Source organism: Macaca mulatta, chromosome 17 (genome assembly GCF_049350105.2).
Source record: "Macaca mulatta isolate MMU2019108-1 chromosome 17, T2T-MMU8v2.0, whole genome shotgun sequence".
NCBI lineage: Eukaryota > Metazoa > Chordata > Mammalia > Primates > Cercopithecidae > Macaca > Macaca mulatta.
In genome coordinates this window covers 85,853,321-85,859,832 of record NC_133422.1, presented here as the reverse complement: position 1 = coordinate 85,859,832, position 6,512 = coordinate 85,853,321, and the positions used below count along the sequence as shown (strand labels likewise).

Below are 6,512 nucleotides of genomic sequence, written 5' to 3'. Positions count from 1 at the left end.
CAAAAGTCATGGGCGAATTTTGGAGGAGATAGAATTGTTCTATATCTTGGTGGTAGTAAAGTCTCAGAATTGTTTCAGAATTGTTTACTAAAAACAGTGACTATTATTGAATATAAATTACACCTTAAATTTTTAAGAAAGAGTAAGAATTTGGCCGGGCACGGTGGCTCACGCCTGTAATTCCATCATTTTAGGAGGCCGAGGCGGGGGAATCACCTGAGGTCAGGAGTTCAAGACCAGCCTGGCCAACATGGTGAAACCCCGTCTCTACTAAAAATACAAAAATTAGCTGGGCGTGGTGGCAGGCACCTGTAATCCCAGCTACTCGGGAGGCTGAGGCAGGAGAATCGCTTGAACCTGGGAGGTGGAGGTTGCAGTGAGCTGAGATTGCACCACTGAACTCCAGTGTGGGCAATAAGAGCAAGACTCCATCTCAAAGAAAAAAAAAAAAAAAGAGACAGAGCAAGAATTCACTTAGCTGTGTCCCCAAAGATGCAGACTTGCATGTGCACACACACATGCCCACCTACAATACTGCTAGGGTGATGCATTCCTTTTTCCTCATGTTTTCCTGTGGAAATCTCCCCAGAAGTGCTCTCAACAGGAATGTTATTGTCTTTTAGGCAGTAGAGTTCCTCATTGGCTGGGACTGTAGTGTGCTTTGCAGGATGTTTGGTAACTCTGACACGCACCTACTAAATGCCAGGAGCATCTCCTTGCATTTCTTCAAGTCTCCTGTGGAGTCTATCTGCAGCCCAGCTGAAAACCACATGCTAGAGCAAAATCCCTGAACTCTCTTCATATGAGGAGGGATGCGTTTTCTAATTCATTAGTGAAAGAAGGAACTGGTGTGGTGTGTTTGACTTATTTTTTTCCCTTTTGTTCTTGAGGGCAGAGGGAGGTGGAAACTGCCTACTTGTAGTGAAAATTAATTGTGGTCTGCTTTCTTCCATAACTGGTGGAGTTGACTTTGCTTCTTGCCATATCCTGGGGTTAGGGGTGTGTGTGAAAGTTCAATTCGCATGAGTGTCAGCAAGCCATCTGTCAGCACACCTGCCATGTGTCCTCCGAGCTAGCTTCTTCCGGTAAGAGAGGTGGCGCATTCATTTCCATCAATCTGACTCCTGTGTCTATCGTATCTGATCTTGGGAAGGAAGGAGAAGAATGCTAATTATGGCTCCACCACTCCAAATATATGTAATGTTAATCCATAGAAGTATCAGATGGGATACTACTTATATTCCAGCCTTCATTCCCTGCTATAACGCATGCCCTGAGTGTATTAACCCAGATCCTGGAACTCAAAGTAATACTGAGGGATTGTGAATTTTTGGAATTAGTTCAGTAGGTGTGTACTGAAAATCGGTGCCATTTGCTTCTTATAGCACAACAGTAGTTTCTAAGTTCTTCCTCCACCTTTGAATGTAGCAGGTTAAATTTACATAGCAGCAGTCTGTGTCCTGGTGACCCTATGTCAGGTTTCCTAATTGTGTCACTGACAGATCCAGGCTGACTTTTGCACTGCAGTTTGTACTCAGCACACAGTATAAATGAAACCTTCAGTGTTAGGTGGAGACAAGCTTTTGCTTTGAAGTCTGGAACCACTTTTTTTTTTTTAAAGCAAGAAAGTCTTTATTTTGTGAGATAATGGAAGTGTCATAACATGGAACATTATCAGATCTTTTTGTCAGTGACTTCAAAAGCTAGACACACTACCACATACGTGCTGAAGTTGAAAATTCTTGTTTAAACTAGTATTGATGGCATTTTAAGATGACAGAGGTGTACTAGCCTCTGAAAAAATGTTAAACAGGCAATTTATTCCTCCCACCTTATAACAGAGTCCTTCCAGAACTCTCCCATTAGTATCCTTGTTCTTTCACTGATATCCCACGGAATGTGTCTAAAACTAGTTGACTAATCTAATAAACTGTACGACTAAAGTATCAGTAGGTGTTCAAATACACCTCACCTTGTTCTAAATGGCTTTTTTTTTTTTTTTTTTGAGTCGGAGACTTGCTCTGTCACCCTGGCTGGAGTGCAGTGGCGCCATCTCAGCTCGCTGCAAGCTCCGCCTCCCGGGTTTACGCCATTCTCCTGCCTCAGCCTCCTGAGTAGCTGGGACTACAGGCGCCCGCCACCTCGCCCGGCTAGTTTTTTTTTGTATTTTAGTAGAGATAGGGTTTTCACCGTGTTAGCCAGGATGGTCTCGATCTCCTGACCTCATGATCCGCCCGTCTCGGCCTCCCAAAGTGCTGGGATTACAGGCATGAGCCACCGTGCCCGGCCCTAAATGGTTATGTTTTAATATGTAACACCACCTCTTCTGCTTTTTAAAAATTGCCTTTTAAAAGGACTTCCAAAGATTTAGCCAAGGGAGTACTGTTTGGGCTTCAGGCCCTAAAACAGTTTGTGGGAGGGATATGGTGTTCTCAGAGACCTACAGATAACACTGCACAAACGGTTCCTGGCCTTGTAAATACCAGTTTCTGGAACAGAGTTTCTGAATTTCTGTCTCAGAAATTATGTATTTAATAAATGTGACAATATTTTGTGTCATTTTATCTGATCGAGGCTGCTATGTATTGTTTTATTTGGCAGAGGCATTTAATTTAACACATATTTACTGAGTGTCTCCTGTGGACTGGGAATAACAATAATAGTAAAAACATATATAATGTCACTCTGTGCTAGGCATGCTTCTAAATATTTCTTTGTATTGATTCGTTTTAACCCTCACAGCAATGCTATGATGTAGTTACTCTCATTAACGTATCCATTCTACAGATGAGAAAACTGAGGGGTGATGTAACTTGCCCAAGGTCACACAGCTGGTAAGAGGTGAATTTGGTTTGAATTCTCATGTTAGGCTCAAGTCTGCTGGTTGGGTTAATGTCGGAAGAGATGGTAAGTGGTCCATTTCAAAGATAATTTTGTGTATACGTGTAACAAAAGCAACAAACATGAATTAGATTTGTGCAGAATGGCTCTAATTATGAAGCAATTGCTTTTTAAGTAGCATTATTTTGTTCACACTAATAGTTTTTTCTCAAAATTAATTATTTCTTCCATAATCTCTTCTGACAAATAGTGTTAGTTTGGCGTATAGGTAGAAGCAAATTTTACAGAAATAGAATGTGTAGGTTTTTACGGGACAGTGTAACATTTCTGCTTTTTAATTTATAAATGATTAAAAATCTTCCATTAATAGGCGCCTCTCTTCTCTTAGAAAAGAAGCTTTACAAAAGACTTAAAAACCTAGATTTAAGATATGTATGCTATTTAAACTGATCAAAAGTACAAACATAATTTGACACCTTTTAAATGCATTTGTGAAATATCTTTAAACTGTATTATTGACATTGCTCTGTGAAGAGACCATCATGTGCTATGTATTCCTACTTTTAACTAATAGCCACTAGCATGCATGTAAACTTTTTAGAATGAATTTTATAAATATGTCACAATTATCTCAGCCAAAACCCAAACCACACACAATATTCGTTGTAATAGATGCAAGTACGCAGGGAGAACTCATTTTCAGATCTTATGTTTGCTTATTAGATGTTGAAAAATATAGTAATGATGTACCAGTGGAAATAATTTAGGTACGTGGATTTATCAAGATATCTTGTTGAAAAAGTTATTTACATGTGTACTATCTTCTGTATGTGTAGAAAGAAGCAACTATTCTTCCAGTTAATTCATTCTAAATTGAGAAATTGCTTAGAAATTAAGGCAGAGAAAATAATCATTACTACTCTGTAAATGAACAAAAAGAAATGATTAGAGAAGACATTAACTGGTTCAATATTTTGTTCCTTTTATTGACTTTTATTATAAAACATGACTTTTTATGTTAAACATTCTCCTTAATACTGTTGGTTTGTTGGTGACACGTGGCTCCCTTTCTAGAAGTGGGATGGTGACGCCTCAGTCCTTCTGGGAGAAAAAGGAGGGTGACCCACATCCCCCATCCCTCATCTTGAAGTCAGGTTCATAATTGATAAGGTAAGCTTTCTAATGACTTCACAAAGAACCAACCTCAATCAACTTTGGTAATTGATAAAATCAGCACTTAGCTTTCTGATATAATGGCAATAATTACATAAGAAAAAAAGTTGTGAAAGATTAAATGTGCATTTCTCTCAGACTCTTGAAGGATATTTGAATAATTTCAAAAGTGGAATCAGTAGTATCAGCTGAAGAAACTCGCTTAGCTAGAATGTTGGACACGTGGATCTAAGTCCCTGCCCTTCCACTAACCAGCTGAATGGTTTTGTGTAAACCTCCTACACGTTTGTACTTGGTCACCTCATTTGTCAAAGTAAAGGTTGAAATGGGAAGATAATGAACCATATCTTTTTGGTCTCTTTTCCATTCATTACTCTGATTTTACAAAGAGGACTGTATTTCCCTGGTGAGGTTGAAGATGAATCAGGTTTGAGAGGTCCCTGGAAGTGGACAAATGGTTATCAGCAGACCTCTCAAAGTGTAACTAGTTCACTGAGCACCTACTACTTTCTTTCCAGGTCTCTGAAAGGCCAGCAGAATGCTATCTCTTTATCCTTGTCAGTGCCACACCCACTAGCAATGGGTAATGTGATCTCATTAGAGTCCATAGAGTCTGTGTTTTAGAATCTAATATCTCAACATTAAAAATACGTCAGAGAAAGGGATATGCTTTCACTTTTCTCCAGAGCAGTGCTTTTTAGAAAATTGATACCAGGCCAAAAATTAATTGTATTAAATCACAATTGATCAAAAAACTAAATTTATCTGACACGCATTTCTTTTAGACATGTCTATTTTTTTTGCAATGGTTATACGAGATTTTTTATTTTTGCTATCATTTTATGTTAAAAAAAAACTATTTTCTAATGTATATGATATGATTCCTGACTTAGATTGCGGTTGCTCTGAAGCAGGCCATGAGATGAGGATTTGGGTGAACATGGTTTATTAGGAAATATATCCAGGAAAAACATGTAGATGGACGGGGACCTGAAACAGAGATGGGAAAGGAAGTGAAGGAAAGGGAAGAAATCCAAGCAAGCTTGTATTATATAGTTATACTCCATGGAAAACATCTGTGGCTCAATCCAGCAAAGAGGATCTGGAGATAAGGCCAGTCACTTAGAATCGTCCCCATCAGAGACAAGGGTGCTGAAGTATTTACAACTGCACCGTGAGTCATGATGGGGGTATGTACATTTCTAGGCATGTTTGCTTTTTCCTGTGTGTTGTCAGAAGGGTTCTGGCAGATGGAGGTAGGCCTCCGACAAAGAGAGCAAGTGCTGTCTCAGAGAATAAAAATGAAAGACATGAGCAAAGAGATGTGAGAGTTACAGGCAGAATACTGACAAGGTCCGCTGCAGGTTCATTTGTAATTACATTCCACGAGCAACCATGAAGCTGATGAATATTAGTTAATGAAGTCATTTTGTATAAAGAACAGGGCGGTAGGTCCTGCTCATCTGTTTTACAGACCAATGTCTGTATTGATGAGTGCATTGCAGGAAGCAGATGGTCCACCACACTGGGTAACTTTATATTATTTTAAAAATCTTTTAATTTTGAATTTTTGTGGGTACATAGTAGGTGTATATATTTATGGGGTACATGAGATGTTCTGATACAGGTGTGATCACATCATAGAGAATGAGGTATCCATCCCCTCAAGCATTAATCCTTTGTGTTGCAAACAATCCAGTTATACTCTTTTTTAGTTACACACTGGGTAATTTGAGAAGAGTTTCATCAAAGGGCTATTTAGTAAGGTGAGGGCAGAGGGTTAGGAAGCCGTGGGAGATCAGTGCAGAACTGGTTGTGGGGTGAATGTCACGCTTAGATTGGAAGGGGTAAGGAGAAGCAGCATAAAAATGCTGTGTGAAGAGAAGCAGGATCTTCCTCAGTTGGCGGGAAGCCTGCCCGGGGAGTGGACACTGTGTCTCATGTTCTGTCTTCCTTCCCTTTCCGGCCAGGCCTCTGATCAGCCAAATAACAAGCTAGAGGACTCAGGAGGCCCTTGCTTTGGTTCCTATTGGAACAATACAACAAAGAACAGGGCTGAGAAAAGGGCAAAGGAAATACAAAAGGACGCCTGGAAGATTTGCACAGGGCAAAGGATGACTTGCTGAGTTAATTTAAACTGATGTAAATTGCTAAGACAACACAGCAAAGCATTCCTATCATTTTTTTTTTTTTTCCAGGAAGAAAATCTAAACATTTTCTTCAGGATCTTCAATAATAAAAATCTATTTATCAAACATGAACTTCTTTTTCTACCCTTTACCAGACTGCCCTACTTACTTGTCTAGAGCAGTTACTAAGAGAGAAATAACCTGATCCTTAGTAGTTCTTTCTCATTACCTGGCAATGAGGTCTTTCCCAGTGCCTCAAGATTTGACCTTTGACTCCATTTCCTATTTATCTCATAATGCCTGAGTTTTTATGGCCTTCTTCTCAGCAAAAAATATTTTCTTTGGTCACATACATTCCTTTCTTTTGTC

The 6,512-nt window shown here is 39.4% G+C and overlaps 1 long non-coding RNA gene across 1 annotated transcript; it reads left to right on the top strand.

Moving 5' to 3' along the window:
• Positions 1 to 2,113: 2,113 nt before the first annotated feature.
• LOC144336153 (uncharacterized) lies at positions 2,114 to 6,269 on the top strand. The gene is made up of 3 exons (XR_013407670.1): positions 2,114 to 2,130; positions 3,916 to 4,011; positions 5,985 to 6,269. It is a non-coding gene; the product is annotated as an uncharacterized LOC144336153 (long non-coding RNA).
• The last annotated feature ends 243 nt before the right edge of the window (positions 6,270 to 6,512 follow it).